Raw genomic sequence first — 15,873 nt, 5'->3', positions numbered from 1 at the left:
GACTCCCACACGTATAATGTGGTCATTTTGTGCGAAGCAGCAGGCGAAATGTGACCCTCTGCACCTGTAGTATTGAGGGAAAAAGTGAGTCAGTCCAACATGTACAGTCAGGTTAGATAGGATTCCAAAAATAATCTACTCTGACAATGAGTACAACAACAGAAGAGCAGTTGTTCTCAGGCAGCCAAGACCTGCTGATACAGATACTATAAGATAATTCAAAGGAAAAACAACCCTGATCGCTTGTAGAAGAGCAGCATTCCTCTTAACTCCAGTCTTTCATACATTGTTTAATGCTGCAAAATAAGTACTAAAACACTTTTTTCTTTTTACGTAAGCCATTTAAACTATGTCAGGGGAGAACTTAAAATAATTTCACAGTGCTTTTCTTGGCAGCAGCATGACCATCAACAGCTTGAGTGAACAATTCAGAGTACACCTTCAATGCTGTCCAGAGCATTAACATCTGCATCACTGTGTGTGAACAGAGAGGAAGAGAGAGAGAAAGAAAAAAAAAAAAAAAAACGCCAAGGAATGTAATCTGGCGCTTCCTAATTAAAATTTTAAGACTATCTCAAAAATAGGTTGCCTACCTGCAGCAGAAGAGATTTGACAATGCTTTATGTACAGCACATGCTCTCATTGACATACAGCAGAGAAAGGCTGCAATCTTCCCTCTGACCCGCATTAACAGGAGTGCACGTTTGCCATCAAGGCTACATTTGAGGGTGAGGCAGAGCAGCTCACATGGAGAAATTAACTTGTCATGTTTTGGTTACCTCTTTGGCTATAAATAAATGACTGATAGGCTGTGTTAGTGCACTGAGGAGAGCTTTATGCAACAACTTAACAACAGTCTGTTGATCAGACTGGGCAAAACATCAGCGAGATCAGCACCATGGACAGCGACTCCTGACTCAAGCACAAAACATGTGGCCTTCAGCCTGGTTTTCAAAGGATGTTTCAAGAATCAACTTCAACAAAAACATCTCACAAAGTCCTGATACAGGCAGTCTGAAGCTTTAAAGAGACAATTCACCCCCAAATGCAAAATGCATACAAAATGCAAATCTAGACTGTTTTGGTGTAAGTTGCTGAGTTTTGGAGATAGCAGCTGTAGAGATGGCTCCCTTCTCTCAAATATAATGGAACTCTGTGGAGTCTGTGGAGCTTGAAGTAAAAATACATAAATACAATACATTTCACAAAACACAAAAGCAATGTCTCCCTCAAGAAATCATGACACAGTTACTCAAGATAATCCACAGACCTTGTTGTGAGCAGTTCCATGTATTAACTAGTTTTGTTCTACTGTCCACCAGAAGAAGGTGTGCATCTACTCATGGATGAAAGGCTGATGCTCATGACAGCACACGATGTAAACATTCAGGTCTGTGTAAAGATTTTTTTTTCAAACAAATTATCCATGTTAGACAATAATAGCTGAAAACATGTGAAAAGACTGTGAACTCTGTTGTATTAAACTGTGGAGTTAGACTGTTAAACTGTTTCTGTGTTCTGGATTTTTTGGGCAGACCTGAAATATGTATCCTAATGCTATATAAACTAGAGAGCATTAGCGTTTCACATTAGCAACTCATGAAGGACCCCACCCTCTATTCTTTTAATCATTCAAACTTGTCTGGGTGGTTATTAACAGATTTTTCTGGGCTGTAACCAGCTTAGAACACAAACTTATTGTTGCTTCACACATACATTAATAATTTGCTCCCATTAAGCTGTAACATCTCATCCATTAGTAGATGCACACTTCCTTCCGCACACTGATAAAGTTGGTGGGTGCAGTTCAGTAGAAAGAAAATACTTCCTACGTGAAACCGCTCACAAGAAGGTCTGTGAATTATCTTGAGTAACTGGGTCATGATTTCTGGAAAGAGACATTTTTGTTGAGGGTTTTTTTTATGTATTTGAGCATCATCCAGTTCCATTATATCAGAGAAGGCAGACATCTGTAAGGCCTGTATCTCCAAAACTCAGCAACTCACACCAAAACAATGGAGATAAATAAATACATCCCTTTAAAAGCTTTGTGATGAATCAAAAGTCCATAATGTGTAATGTGTACTTTGTGTAATATAGTTAGAATTAAATATTCCATAGTATTGTAACAATATAATATATTATAAAATAACTCTGTAGTAAGTATAATATAATATATAATATAATATAATATAATATAATATAATATAATATAATATAATATAATATTGTCTTCATCTGGCACACAACCCTGCACAAATTTTGAGTGGGTGACGTTTCTATGGTAAAAGCTGCCTCTCCAACTGGTGGGAATACAGGAATAAAACATGTTTTTGACAGTACTACAGAGACGAAAGGTCTCTTCTGCTCTAGTAGTGCCATGCACTGTTACATACTGCATATTTCCCACTAAATAAGCAGTAAGCAACAAGCCAACCAGGTACCGAAACTTACTCTTAGAGGTACTCTAATCTTATGTCTTTTTTTCCCGAGGAATACAGGATTTTTTAGTCAACACCCAACAGCCAAAAATTTTCACCTTACTTTGATAACTTGCAAATCTTGACTCTTACGAAAGACGTTTCATAGATAAGAAGGATACAAATCCCCTGCTGGGACTGGGAATTGGAATTTTCTGCACTGCTGATATTTAGCATGAATTTCTTGATTACCAACCTCCGTTCAGTATTCATCCTTTATCAACCACTGACGAGCCCAACAAGATGCCACTCTTCCATTTCACACAGTATCTCATTAACCTTTAATATGTCCAAAATGATACAAATCTAAATAAATAAATAAATGAATACTGATGACCCAAATAGAATTATGATGATTTCATCCTCAAACACATTCCCGTTTGGTAAGCAGATAAAGGTCTCAGGTTGGTAAGTAAACACTTGTACATAATGAGTCACACTTTGATGCCAGCTCTCGGTTTGTGAGAGAAGGTGGTGTGTTTTTTTTTTTTTCTTGTTTTTTTCAAATGATGGCAGTCTCAATTTGTAATGAAGCTCCTCATAAATGTCATTTTTACTATCCTGGGAATGAAAAGTCATAAAAATAACAAACAGAGGGAAAGTGAAGCAGAAACGATGTGTAAACAAAAAGTGACTGTTGACAGAAAACATGACTTTCTTGAGACCTTGTTTTGAAAAAAGAAATACACTCAAGAGACAGAAATCTGAGCAAATATAATAATAAAACATGTAGGGGAGACCGGGGACTGTTGCAACACCAGGTAAGTTGTAACACTGTCAGTTCAACCGATCACAGAAGAGCGGGTGATGCCATCAATATGCCACAACACTCCCATTTACTTTTTGACCACAAGGGAAAAGTGACATGCCTCTGTGAGCAACATTGTGTATTTTACTACCTAAAAACAATTTTCAGGTGAGAAAGTAAAACTTTTATCACTTCACATCAAGTGTTCATTGTATTGTGTTTACAGTGGTTTGACTTACATACATACTAAAGAAGCAGCTTCTCTAGTTTAATTTAATGCTTTGCATTCATGCTACATTCAGGCCCACAAGCTAAAACAGTTAGCTGTGTAATGGCTGCTTCAGGTGGAGACAGTTTTAGCATTTCATTAAAATTATGAGAATGTCTACATTGTGCGCATGGAACACTTTGCAAACTCAAGACAAAATGAAGCGTACATCAAATGTGTATGTTGTCAGTTTTGAGCCCAGTAAGCCTGTACCTCAGCGGCAGCCATTTGTCCCAACTGTAACAGGTACTGAAACCTTATGTGACACATGCACATTCAGGAATACAGTCCACACGCACACATACATTTAAAGATAAAGAAGAAATAAATGTTGTTGTTGTTGTTGTTTTGTCATTCTCAAGCAAAGGTCAGTAACCTGTAGCACCCGAGCTGTATGTGGCTCTTTTTTTCAGTGGCTTCCTTTGGCTTTGGCAAAAAAAATATATATGAAAACAAATAATGCTTAGTTTCTTTTAAACATATTAATTTTCATTCATCATTGTTGTAGGCCTAAGTGTTTCTTACATACACATATTATACACAGCCTATCGACTAAATAAAAAGAATGCTTTGGTGTATCATATATATGTATGTATTTAATATTTAATATGTATGAGCCATGCACACACAATACACACACATCCTTTGTTTATGCCTATTTGTAAATGTTACTTTATATTTGGATTTGATATTTACTATTATATTATTTTCATATTTATATTTTCTATGTTTTTATTTCATATTTATGTTCATTCATTTGCAGCTTTGCCACATTAAATCTCATTGTACATGTACAATGGCAGTAAAGGTATTCGTATTTGTTTGTTTGTTTGTTTGTTTTTATCTTTTGATAGTAAAGGTTGCCGGCCCTTGCTCTGAAGTGTTCACTTTATTCTAAACTGTTAAAACAAAAAAGTTCTTTGGTGCTAATTACCTCTCATTACTATCCCCACCTCTTATTTGACATTAACTCAAATAATCTGTAATTGTGCTGTAGATGTCCAAGTAGTTTCTACTCATAGGAGGCAAATATGGGAACCATCTACTGAAGGTTGAGAGATTTGGCATGAGCGACCACTGAGTTACTGATTCTCACACAAAAAGTGTTATTACCATCCCCAGTCTCCCCTACTACTAGTTTGCATGCAGGTGAGAGAGCTTCAGATCCCAGCCTGATAAAGAGAAAACCAAGATGCTCATGCAGGAATATGCTGTCGGTTTTTGGTCTGTGTTTCCTATTTTTATTACCCTAAAAAAGTGCATTACTCACCTGGGTGCAGATGTCAGTGAGTCAGCTCAGTGTGGAACTTGTGGCCTCAGGAGATAAACTTATCTTTCATATTGCTCTGTAGAAAAAAATGAAAGACAGGTCAAATCTTAAATTACAGAACTGTGAAGAGAGTTTCATAATCAGCATGAAAACTAGCCGGAGAGGATCCACATTAGAGAGTTTTAAGAAGCTTATTAAAAGCAAGAAATTTGGGCCAGCAGCAGCAAGTGGGGTAAAAACACAAATAAAGCATCACTGTTGCAGACAGTTCAACATATTAAGTTACAAATGGCTTCTGAGACAGCTAGATTACTGGACATTACAGCTGCAGAGAAAAGAAAGCCGATTAAGCCATCAGGAGGCTGAGCATGAGGGACAAATAGACCGGTCCATTTGGTGCGCACAGCAGTCCAACAGATACTCACAGAAAGCCGAGAATCTCAGCTGGTCCCTGGTCACAGCGTGGACACCCTGCACCAGTTCAACAGAAGAAGACACCCCCGGTGCCATTCACACAGCAGGCTGGTGTAATGGTGTTGGCTTGTTGCGCTGGTGTCTTGGAAATGACGCGTAGCCTTTCCACGGTGGTGCTTCTTCTTCTTCTTCTTCTTCTTCGATTTTTTCCTCTCTCTGACAGGTACCCTACCTCTGCAAACTTAACACTGTGGGATTAGTTGCTCTCGTTAGATTCCCCCTGTTCCACCGCGGCGACACCTTCCGCAAGGCTAAGTGATTTTTCAAAAAAAAAAAAAAAAAAAACCCACAATGCGTTTTCAGCTTTATCCTCTCCAGGCTACGTGCGATTGTTGATGCGTAAAATAATAAATTAAATTACGAGTCTGTCCTCATTCGTCCCGTTTGTATCACTCAGAAATTCTTCAAAACTGTCAATTTATAAAAGAGTGTTTCTTTTATCCGAGAGAACAAACTGAGTGGAAAAATTCCCCTGCTTTTCTGTCTGAGCTGCAAAGAACCAAACAGGACTGCACATGAGAGTAGGCGTGAATGAATGGTGAGAGGACGCAAACACCACACAGTACACGGATCAGGACAAGATGGATATCAAGCAGAGGGATGGTGGCAGACAAGAAAGAGGAGTGTGGTGTTATGCAGATGGAGGTCTTGTCTTACTCTGGCGGTGGGCAGCATTGGCACAAGAAAGCGATGAGCGAGAAGGAAAAAAGCAGTAACACTGCAGAAACAGGGGAGGAGACGTTCACACAAACAGCGCTCCACGCACGGCTGGTCCTCCTGACTGCGCATCAGGAGTCCAGGATGAATGACCATTTCACTCCTAAATCCTCATAATTATCTCATTATCGTTATCAGCCAGCAGCTCTGATAACCTGCTGCAAGCTGAAAGCCAAAGAGCTGATGTTCGTTTAAGACTCAGATTCCCAGCTGCTGCCTGTAGGTCTGTCTGTAGGCTGCTGGGTTGATTTTTGTTGTAGTCTGGATGCTTGTAGACAGAAAAAACATACTGAAAAAATATGTTTTCAGTGTGAATTCATGGTAAATTGCTAATATTTAAAACGGGGAGAAGTTAGGAACGAGATCTAGTGTTGGGGAAACAAATCTAAACTGAGCTAAAAGAAAAAAAAAAAAAGTCTATAGCAGCGCCATTATTCACCAGCAAACAAAATTCCTAGACAGGTGAAAAATAGAGGCAACTTTTCCATTTTAATCCTCAGTTCTAGTGAGGTAAAACAGGATGTAAAGTTTTCTCTTAGGGTGGAGTCAAAGTAAAAGCCACTGATTTTAAACATAAAGGTCAGTCTGCTTGTCCTAAATACCACTAAGCCCATGAAAATATAAAATTGTACGATATTTTCTAGTTCTGGAGGGGCTTTCTAAAGACTGACTAAATAACCCTGATGATGTCATAGCGATGTCAGTAAGGTTACCTCTTAGAACTGTATGGATGGATGATGATGATGGATGATGCGTCTCCTCTTCCTCCAGTTGTACAAAAATGAAGCCAAAAATATCCCAGGTACTTTCTTTATTGTAAAAAAGCACAGTATAAAAATATTCAAGTGACATTAAGTAATATCATTAATAAATTCAATTCAGTTCAGTTTTATTTGTATAGCACCAAATTACACAAGAGTTATCTCAGGACACTTTTCCAATTAAAGCAGGTCTTGACTGTTCTTCATGAACCTGATAGTTCACACCAAGCACTGAGGCGACTGTGGCGAGAAAAAACTTCATTTTATCAGACAGAAACTTCGAGCAGATCCAGGCTCTTTATTAATGGTGGTTGGTCATCTGCTGGAACCAGAGGGAGGGAAACAATAAAATGAACAAGGTAGACAACAAGACCGAGGACAGTAGACAATTACGAACTCAGAGGGTAGTATTCTTTCATACAAATACATTAAAGGAGGTGCACAAATCTATGGTCTTGAAAAATATCCCAGATATGAGTGCTGGTGACATTATCTGGAGCCAGAATCTGCACAGTCATGATCTGGGTTTGAGCCACAGTTTTGAGCTCACGCCCATACAGCTGTCCGACTCAGCTTAGCTCTTAATCATGACATAAAACCCCTTTTTATAGTATCAAATAACAAATTATAACCAAACAGATCAGAAAAATGGACACTTGAACCTACATCAGCATGATAAGCACTGCCTTAAATGACAGAAACCATCTTTGGGAAAAAATTATTTGACGTGCGCTTCGATTTTTTAGTTTTGCCCATGTCCCATCTGCTAACATGGAGAGGGTGGGGTTTATGTCTCTATACTGCAGCCAGCCACCAGGGGGTGGCTAAGGTGTTCTGGCTTCACTTTGGAGGAGCTGTCATGTTGTCCATTTCCATATATGCCAGTGGGTTATCTTGAGTTTGACTTGAGACTTCACATATTTGACATTGTAATCTGGAGGCAGAATTTTGAAAGAATGAGTGCATTTAACAGGCTCAGAGGGAGCCACACTAGGGATCCTGACTAAAAGTCAGGATTTCCTGGCTTCTGCTGAAAAGATGTTGAATACTCTTTTTTAAAGTCCCCAGTGAATCCCCCAAATTTATGGAAGTGCAACACTAAGTTATTGGATTAACCTTTTAAAAGATCAGTGTGTAGGTTTTATTGGCATCAAGTGGTGAAGTTGTAGGTTGCAAATAATTGAAAACCACTCGCCTCATTTGCCCCTTCTAAGCATGTACATGGCGGCTGTGAACCTTGCAGAAAACTCTCTGGACCCAGTATTTCATTTGTCCATTCTGGGTTACTGTAGGAACATTGTGGTGCAACATGGCAGCCTCCAACAACCTGCGCCACCTGTAGATATAAAAGATTGATTATAAAGTAACAAAACTACAACAATTTTCTCAAAATGGACCTTTAATTAATCAAGAAAAATATATAACCTTCATTAATCTATGCTGTATGTAGGCAACTTATGGTTAACTATGGTTTTAGCTGAATCCTAATGTTAGAATGCTAAATGCTAACATTCCTACAGGAAGTATTTCACCATGCATGTTTACAATTATTCAGTGTAAACAATTTGAAATTTAGCATATTAGAATTAGCACGCTCACATGCTTTGTTTACAATCATTTAATTCAGTCAGGTACATGTGTAGGCGAGGAGGATTCAGCGTTGCGGTATCCACTGACTGACAGAACATCATCACCATCCCTCGAGCCACACTGCAAGCAAAGCTAAAAATATAGCTTTCATTTGGATAAAATTCATTTAGTTTTTATTGGTGGATGATTGCCTGTCATAAGGAATAGAAGCTGTAGATTATCCACCTGAAGGGATGATTATAGCAAACCTTGGAGAGAAATAAAAGAGATTAGACTGAGATCTGGAGGAGAGAGAGCACCGGGGGAGGGGACACACCCCACACATCAGGAGCAGCAGCGGCAGCAGCAGCAGCACATTAATGGAAACTCAGTTTAATGAGAGGAAGAGTTTGTACAGTTACCTGTGGAGATGCTTCACTTGAACAAGTCATTTACAGCTGCGTTCATTCCAAATCATGCGGTGCAACGTATAACTGCAAAACACAGTCACTCAGAAGTAGCCTTTCTTCTTGATTTTATGCAGATATCTTCTGCAACACTGACACACACTGTTACATTAAAGGACAAGAAAACATCTAAACGTAAGTCAGCCTTATTAATGTGGAGTGACTGACCCTCCTGACTCTGTTAATAGGTTAACAGAAATCCTACACATTTGAATAAACATAGAGAGGCTCACTCAAACACAATTAATCAGGTTAAATATGTGTATGAATATGAATGCCTTAATGTGTTCTTTTAAGTGAAAATATTGACCTTGCATTAGAGCTACTTATCCTTTCTTTTGTGTAATACTGAACAGCACCACTGCTATCTTATTCATATTGTAAGGAAGCAGATGTTGATGTATGTGAGCAGAGGTGCTGCTCAGTATAACCCATGATAATGATGGGTCCTTCCCCACATTTGCCATCACACCCTCCAATGTCTTCAAATTAGCAGACATGTCTGTCACAGGCCAGTCAGCTCGAATAATGTCACCATCCGTCTTTCATATTTCAGTCACTGTCAGTCAGCGCCACCAACAGCACCTCAGACCTCCCGAAATGCTGAATAATAGCACACAGAATACTGGTTGGAAATGACCACAGTCATGATTATTGTTCAAAAACACATGTATTATACAATGAGTGGTCACTTTTTTTTGATACACCTGGGTAATCTAATGTAATCCAAAACAACAGCCCTGCCTCATATATAACTATCTTTACAAAGATTGTATACCTGTACAAACTAATGTAATCCAAGTGACATTGTCAGAAATGAGTAAATTCAATGACCATTTTTTTGGTTGAACTCAAGGGTAACTTTGCTATTTTTCAACCTGAACCCTATTTCTCTATGTTTGTGTGTCTAAGGGACTAACAGGGACAACCTTTTTTGAAACTGGTCCAGTGTTTAGCGAGACTGCAGCCAGTGAAACAAGCTGCAGTCTTTGCCAGAAACAGGCTACAATGTAATCCTTATGGGTAATAGTGCACCGTCAAAATATGTCCACTAAAAGTGCTTGTTTTTGCCACTGACAGGCTCAGGATGTTAATGAGCCAAGACACTTTTGCTGAGTTTTATTTTGTTCCCGTCAAGTTTGAATGAAAATGACGATGATAAAATTACTGTTTCTGTAAATGGAGTCTGGTGGCTTCGGACAGAGCGATGAATCTGCCGTTTCTGGTTAAACAAAAACTGTAGTGATCCCTTCCATGATGTTGTCAGACACCTACAATAACATAAGTTACCCTTTAAAGGTGGTGTTATACTGGACTACATTATATATAACATCTCTATGACAATGTCAACAAAGACAGAACAATATGGAGATCATCGGTGCTAAGTGCTGACCTGTGTGAAAACTGTGAGTCTGTAAAAGATTGTGCAATAAAGAACCTGTTCGAGGTCCAGTTACTACCCTTTCTGAGGCTTAAACTCCATCTTCTGATCTCCATCAGCAAATTAAACTAGCTCTGGTGTTATCATGTGGCCAATTAGCGTGTCACTCATAATTAACTCTCTGTGGCGTTATTAGTGAAAACAAGGTTTCTAGGTCATACATGGGTGATTTTTCATGTTCTGTGTCCGTTGTAGCATGTGGACACCAGTTTTCTGATGTAATATCAGAGAAATTCATGTTGCAGCACGAAGCTGAACCTTTTGTGAGTTATGTTCTGTATAGCAGCGACACGGCCCTCTGTGATTTCCTCAGATTGTGCCCTCTGGCCATGGACTCCAGCACTTTGATGCATTTTGTTGGGTTGCTCATTGCATCAAAGTATATGAAACAATATTGTTAAAAAATAATTGAGTTTGTTGTCTCCTACTGAGACATACAGCTTCTGCAAAACTTAGGGAAGCAATACACATGCAAAAATCCCACGCAAAATGTCTCCCTACATCCCCTCCTTACAGTATTCATTATTTCTCCTGGTGAGTGCTTTCTTATGTATTTGTCAATTTTCCTAAGTTACCTTTTTTATTAATTTTTAAAGTTCCCCTCCACTCAAAAACATTTTCTTCTTGTTCCTACAGTTGGATGTTTGAACTTTACTGTGCAGAATGGTGTATGTACAGAGTCTGATACTAAACAGTACGGCGGGCCGATATGGCTTAAAAATAATATCTTGATGTTTTTAAGCTATTCCACAACATACAATCTCAATAGAACATTCAATCAATATACAAAAAGAACACTGTAAATTCTCAAATAGTGCAAACATATGATGATCTCTTATATGCATTGCTGTAGATTAAACTAGCCAACAGCATATAAAGTAGTTAAAATAAGCTCAATCTTAAACATCTACTGCAGTAAAATGCAACAAACACATGAATGCAACAGTAATATTAATCCAAAAACTACAGATATAGTAAAGCACTGACAGGGAGCATTTTACAGCACAGTGAGTAGGCCTAATGTTACATTTACTTTTAACACTTTTCAATAATTTTTCTCCAATACTTAGATACTTTTACCTTAGTTCAGTTTAGAATGCAAAACTTTTACTTGTAGTGGAGTATTTTCAATGTGGGGTATCAGTGCTTTTGTGTAAGTAATGGACGTGACTTACACACCCACTACACCTGTGTTACTGGCCGAGCCTTCAGCTTCAAGGAAGGTGGGTTTATGGGTAATGGAGATTAGAGAGGTTTGTTGTGAAAGTGAGCTAGCTAGTTGCTATGAGTCAGACTACAGACAATTAAAACTGCCTAAAACTGGAGGTCATCCAGATATATTTCAGAGCTGGAAGCCGTAAGCAGAGACACAAACGTGGTCAGATGATGGATTAATTTTCTCGTGTGTTTTGTTTTGCCATGGCAAAAAATTATCTTATTTGAAGAGGTGTTGGAAGAATTTGTGACATCACAGTTTGGAACAATGCGTTTTCAATTTATACAAGTGATGCAGAAACTTGAAACCGATGGTGCACATACACTGAGAATGAAGTAGGAGAAATCGTGTGTACAGCGGTGAAACTTTAGAAATGACATGACAAAATTAGCATATTCATATATTTTTATATATCTTTAATGAAATAGGGGGAATAGATGCTTTTTTAGAAATTTTAATAGAAATTGTTTCCTTCTTTGCTGAAAAAAACCACACATTATTCTTCTAAGCAGGCTATTTATATACAGTACAGTATGTCTTAATATATGTCTGGATGAGACCTTTAATGGACATCTTCAATCAAGTCCTATTTGTTGAGTAAATATTCCTTATTTTTTAAGAATTCAAATGGTTTTCTCTTTAAATGTCTTTCCCTGGCTTTAAACCCTTCTGTCAGCAAGACATTTGCAGAAGCAGATAATGAAATTATGATTTATGAGAAATTAAAGCATGGATTTTCAGAATATCAGCGAATTAAATATAATAAAGGAATATATTTCTGTAGAATAGAAGTGTAACATTATTACTGTTAGGAAAGAAAGAAACATTTCAAATTCTTTTCAAATCTTTTGAGAAATATATTTATGAAAACACATTGCAGACATGTTAATGTACATGGAATCTCAGTACAGTTTGCTATGTGCTCATGCTTCATGTTTAAGTTATTACACATCTATTAAAATGGGCCAATGAATGCAATTAGAAATAGGAGACAACTGTTTCAAATAAAACATCCTCAGTCCTTGAGACATCTTTGTTAACTTGTTTTCAAATCAATATCTAGTGATAGCTTGTGCCAAAGAGCTAACCTTCATGGAACCATTAGGATGTTTTCCAGGATTATTTGAACTCTATTTAAAGGGCAACAACACATTTGATTTCTGGTTAGAGGCTGAAAAGCAACCTTACTGGATTTATTTTGGTTGCTATGGTAACCGTTGGGCTACTGTGTATCCATGGATGTTGAGGACGTCTTCGTGGTTGCCTTCCTGCTGAGATTTCTTTTGGCAGACACTTGTAAATGTATTTTTAGCTTGTAATAAATTAATTAAAAATGGGATATAGTCAGTTAACCACTTATTGAGATGTTGCTTTACATCAGTCTGTGACAGCCAATGGTGATTTGTGTGTAGTCTCTGCTGCCTACAAGCATCACAGTCAATAAAAAGTAGTAGTCTCCTTGTTCTTGTTGCCATAACGCCACAACAAATATACCACTGGTGCTCAGAAGCGACAAACCAAAAGGACATCATCTGCATATTTGATAAGCTGTTATAGATAGATAGATAGATAGATAGATAGATAGATAGATAGATAGATAGATAGATAGATAGATAGATAGATATTTCACCATCTATAATCTATAATATTGTTAAAAGTTTCAGAGAAACCAACATTGAATGCCTGTGACCTTTGTGCACTCAGGTGGCACTGCATTAAAAACCCACATGACTGTAATGATTCTATTAATAAATGTGCACAGGACCACTTTGAAAAACCTTTGCTGGTCAACACACTTCATTGCTGCATTTACAACTACAATGAATTAATACTGAAAGATTCATACAGGTTTTGGAGCAACATATGCTGCCATCCAGACAGCGTCTTTTTCAGGGGCGTCCCTGCTTATTACAGCCGGTCAATGCCGAGACACATTCTGCACCTGTTAGAACAGCGTTGCTTCTTAGTAAAATGTTCAGGTACTAGACTGCCTGCCTGCAGTCCAGACCTGTCTCCCACTGAAAATGTGTGGTGCATTATGAAGCACAAAATACGACGACAGAGAACCTGGACTGTTAAACACCTGAAGTCAGATATCAAGCAAGAGTGAGAAAGAATCTCACTGTCAAAACTTCAACAATGAGTGCCCTCAGCTCCAACATGCTTACTGAGTGCTGTTAAACAAAAAGGTGATGTATCACCGTGGTGAACGTGCCCCTGTCCCAGCTGGTTTGGAAGGTGCTGCAGGCATCAAACAATAAAGTTCATCAGTTTAAACATTAAATATCTTGTCAATATAGGTTGAAAAGGATTTGCAAATCATCGCATTCTGTTTTCATTTATGTTTTATGCAGCGTCCCAGCTTCTTCAGAATTGGGGTTTGTGGATTGAGAGACAGCCAGTAGTTACAAAATGCATCATGATCCTGCTGTATCACTGTGATAAAAGAGACTTGTCAGGATAAGAAGCTCCAGGAGATTCCTGACTGGCAGCATCCGTGCACGATTAACCCCGGTACCCAACAGCTTCTTAACCACAATATAAAGCTGTTTGGTATTGTAAGCCTTTCAGCGGGGTGCTGTAATCTGAAATTTATGCATTAGGTTTCAATACCTCCATGCCACACTGTGCCCTTTGGGTGCTGTTAGTTTACTTTGTTTTTTCATTGATAAGGTGATCAATAAAGCTGTTAGGAAAGAGCATTTCATTGAGGCCGTAAGGGCAGCAGGTCAGGAGACATTAAATTGACCCCATCTAGTTTCTTAGCCTATCAGTAGCATATCTGATGACTTTAACAACACCCTGTACCCTTGGGATGGTCTTGATATGTAGTAATTGATGCAATATCCCACTTAACACTGCCCTCAGTCGTTCAGTGTACCGAGCTGTGCTGTGCTTTAATTCCCTCTGAGGTGCTGTGACTGACCGTGTTTAATGAGTCATCAGGCCAGGCTGCAATCATCTTCAAGTCCTGTGCAGACTGAATGACTGGACACTTCTTTTCAGTTTTTATTCTGTACCTAACAATAGTCCTCTGGGTTCTTTTATTGATGAGGACGCTTTGTCTCCATCAAATGAGATCATTTAAAACCTAAATGTACAGAAAATACAGTAAAGCCATTAGTGAAATTTAGAAATCTGCTATGAAAGTGAGTCATCTGTAAATCAATACTGCTGTTAGACACCTAATGTGACCATCTGTTGCTGCCTCTGCCTCTCATATGTTGCCATCTTGTGGACAATTTCAAATCTGTCAGTCTTCATTTGGACTGATACACCAATTAAAATGTTCTTGGAATCCCAGACACAGATTTGAACCAGATGAGTGAGTTGCAGTCAGTCTTCATCACTGTGGCAGCAGCTGGAACAGTCAACACCACTCATCTGATCTTTGTCCCTAAAGCCAGAGGCCAACCACACTGATTTGAAAAATAACATTTTATTCTGTAGTACTGCTTAAGATTGCATGAACTTTATGTTAAAGGGTGTTAAATCTGCAGTTTTTCAGCGATGCAGCAGTGAACACACCAGACTAATGTGAGACTCTTGATAATAATCTCACTCTGCCATGACTATTATCATGATTCTGAGATCTGCATAATTGGCTTAAAGGCTGGAAAGCTGCCATTAGTAGCGGTCATTGCATTTCAAAATCATAAAGAGGGGCCATAACATTTTATTTAATGCTTTTACTCATATGTTTCAACACATTTTCATTTATCTTCTTGTATCTGTCAGCTGCAGTTACTGACTAGCTGCTCTGAGTAAAATAAAAAATAAACATTTTAAGAGTCTCTCCTACCAGTGAAATATAGAAAACGAACTCATTTTGACAGATGGGTAACTTTACTTTAACTTATTTGATTGAACTATAAATAATTCAACATCAGCCAACATTGTGATATATATTTTCATCTGTAATGCAAATTATACCAACATTTGGCTAAAAATTGTTCAGTTTGTTAGATTAGTTTTATTTTGCACAGTTTAAAAAACATACACAAAAGTGGCAAAGACAATCATCAACAGGGAGAGGCACAAAACTTGGAGCCTCCACCTAAATAATGTCAAATTTTCACAAAGCTGTTGAGAAGACAAAGTACAGATACATACAGAAAATAATAAAAGTAATTATTTAAAAGGATTAAATGTGAATATGTGATGTATATAAATGTATGTGAATGTGCGTGCATAGGTTCATGCAGGGCTCTGTGTGTGTGTGTGTGTGTGTGTGTGTGTGTGTGTGTGTGTGTGTGAGGTGTATATTATTGATTTATACTGTGTTGACTCTCAATAATAAAATACATACATGAATAACACAAATAAAACATGAACAAAACAATTCACGGGGACAGCAGTTAAATGCTTGTTTTAAAATCATTTTTCATGAAATTTTATTGAGGAACTACTTTTTGTCATATAGAAAAATCCATTCCATAATTCTGTGCCCTTAAATCTGAAC

At 38.0% G+C, this 15,873-nt stretch overlaps 1 protein-coding gene across 1 annotated transcript in view; it reads right to left on the bottom strand.

The window, feature by feature from the left end:
* slc8a4a (solute carrier family 8 member 4a) overlaps positions 1-5,921 on the bottom strand; it is a 39,043-nt gene extending 33,122 nt beyond the window's left edge. The window contains exons 1-2 of the mRNA XM_084730825.1: positions 5,192-5,921; positions 4,767-4,842 (exon numbers count right to left, since the gene is read on the bottom strand). The gene's annotated coding sequence lies outside the window, so the exon portion shown is untranslated. The remainder of the gene's footprint in view (positions 1-4,766; positions 4,843-5,191) is intronic.
* Positions 5,922-15,873: the final 9,952 nt, after the last annotated feature.

The sequence above is a fragment of the Lutjanus erythropterus genome, chromosome 11 (genome assembly GCF_056507025.1).
Source record: "Lutjanus erythropterus isolate fLutEry1 chromosome 11, fLutEry1.hap2, whole genome shotgun sequence".
In the NCBI taxonomy this organism is placed as follows: domain Eukaryota; kingdom Metazoa; phylum Chordata; class Actinopteri; order Lutjaniformes; family Lutjanidae; genus Lutjanus; species Lutjanus erythropterus.
Note: the sequence above shows the minus strand (reverse complement) of the source record. Positions and strands in the feature narration are given on the sequence as shown.